Source organism: Babylonia areolata, unplaced genomic scaffold, assembly GCF_041734735.1.
Source record: "Babylonia areolata isolate BAREFJ2019XMU unplaced genomic scaffold, ASM4173473v1 tig00055244, whole genome shotgun sequence".
Classification (NCBI taxonomy): Eukaryota; Metazoa; Mollusca; class Gastropoda; order Neogastropoda; family Buccinidae; genus Babylonia; species Babylonia areolata.
This window is the reverse complement of record NW_027468401.1, coordinates 35,001-37,500: the sequence shown is the minus strand read 5'-3', so window position 1 is coordinate 37,500 and position 2,500 is coordinate 35,001.

Sequence of the window (2,500 nt, the reverse complement as noted above, 5' to 3'; positions counted from 1 at the left end):
TTCTCTCAACTTTGGCATGCTCGCTGAGGAAAAGGCAGGTAAAGGTTGTGGATAAAAGTCCGAAGAACCTCGCTACAATTGCCAAAATCTTTCCGCTGCCATTCAAAAATGGACTACTCCTCCACACCTCCTCCCGTCCATGCCAAACGGCGTTTTCTCTCAACTTTGGCATGCTCGGAGAGAAAAAAAGGCAGGTAAAGGTTGTGGATAAAAAAGTAAAAAATTGCCAAAATACTTTCTGGGCCCTCAAAAAAAGGCCTACTCCTCAACGCCTGCTCCCGTCCATGCCGAACCGCGTTTTCTATCAACTTTGGCATGCTCGGAGAGAGAAAAAAGGAAAAAAAGAAAAAAAAGGTCCAGTAAAGGTTGTGGATAAAAGTAACCGGCTTTGGAGAATTGCCTGAATCCTTCCGGCGCTGTGAAAAAAAAAGACCAAAAAAAAGACCTGGTCGTCAACGCCTGCTCCTGTCCATGCCAAACGGCGTTTTCCTCTCAACTTTGGCATGCTCGCTGAGGAAAAGGCAGGTAAAGGTTGTGGATAAAAAGTAAACGCGCTGTGGAGAATTGCCCAAATCGTTCAGGCGCCGTGAAAAAAAGAAAGACGTAGTCGTCAACGTCTGGTCCCGTCAATGGCGAAGGGCGTTTTCTCTCAACTTTGGCATGCTCGCTGAGGAAAAGGCAGGTAAAGGTTGTGGATAAAAGTCCGAAGAACCTCGCTACAATTGCCAAAATCTTTCCGCTGCCATTCAAAAATGGACTACTCCTCCACACCTCCTCCCGTCCATGCCAAACGGCGTTTTCTCTCAACTTTGGCATGCTCGGAGAGAAAAAAAGGCAGGTAAAGGTTGTGGATAAAAAAGTAAAAAATTGCCAAAATACTTTCTGGGCCCTCAAAAAAAGGCCTACTCCTCAACGCCTGCTCCCGTCCATGCCGAACCGCGTTTTCTATCAACTTTGGCATGCTCGGAGAGAGAAAAAAGGAAAAAAAGAAAAAAAAGGTCCAGTAAAGGTTGTGGATAAAAGTAACCGGCTTTGGAGAATTGCCTGAATCCTTCCGGCGCTGTGAAAAAAAAAGACCAAAAAAAAGACCTGGTCGTCAACGCCTGCTCCTGTCCATGCCAAACGGCGTTTTCCTCTCAACTTTGGCATGCTCGCTGAGGAAAAGGCAGGTAAAGGTTGTGGATAAAAAGTAAACGCGCTGTGGAGAATTGCCCAAATCGTTCAGGCGCCGTGAAAAAAAGAAAGACGTAGTCGTCAACGTCTGGTCCCGTCAATGGCGAAGGGCGTTTTCTCTCAACTTTGGCATGCTCGCTGAGGAAAAGGCAGGTAAAGGTTGTGGATAAAAGTCCGAAGAACCTCGCTACAATTGCCAAAATCTTTCCGCTGCCATTCAAAAATGGACTACTCCTCCACACCTCCTCCCGTCCATGCCAAACGGCGTTTTCTCTCAACTTTGGCATGCTCGGAGAGAAAAAAAGGCAGGTAAAGGTTGTGGATAAAAAAGTAAAAAATTGCCAAAATACTTTCTGGGCCCTCAAAAAAAGGCCTACTCCTCAACGCCTGCTCCCGTCCATGCCGAACCGCGTTTTCTATCAACTTTGGCATGCTCGGAGAGAGAAAAAAGGAAAAAAAGAAAAAAAAGGTCCAGTAAAGGTTGTGGATAAAAGTAACCGGCTTTGGAGAATTGCCTGAATCCTTCCGGCGCTGTGAAAAAAAAAGACCAAAAAAAAGACCTGGTCGTCAACGCCTGCTCCTGTCCATGCCAAACGGCGTTTTCCTCTCAACTTTGGCATGCTCGCTGAGGAAAAGGCAGGTAAAGGTTGTGGATAAAAAGTAAACGCGCTGTGGAGAATTGCCCAAATCGTTCAGGCGCCGTGAAAAAAAGAAAGACGTAGTCGTCAACGTCTGGTCCCGTCAATGGCGAAGGGCGTTTTCTCTCAACTTTGGCATGCTCGCTGAGGAAAAGGCAGGTAAAGGTTGTGGATAAAAGTCCGAAGAACCTCGCTACAATTGCCAAAATCTTTCCGCTGCCATTCAAAAATGGACTACTCCTCCACACCTCCTCCCGTCCATGCCAAACGGCGTTTTCTCTCAACTTTGGCATGCTCGGAGAGAAAAAAAGGCAGGTAAAGGTTGTGGATAAAAAAGTAAAAAATTGCCAAAATACTTTCTGGGCCCTCAAAAAAAGGCCTACTCCTCAACGCCTGCTCCCGTCCATGCCGAACCGCGTTTTCTATCAACTTTGGCATGCTCGGAGAGAGAAAAAAGGAAAAAAAGAAAAAAAAGGCAGGTAAAGGTTGTGGATAAAAAAGTAAAAAATTGCCAAAATACTTTCTGGGCCCTCAAAAAAAGGCCTACTCCTCAACGCCTGCTCCCGTCCATGCCGAACCGCGTTTTCTATCAACTTTGGCATGCTCGGAGAGAGAAAAAAGGAAAAAAAGAAAAAAAGGCAGGTAAAGGTTGTGGATAAAACTCCAAAACCTCGCTACAATTGCCAAAA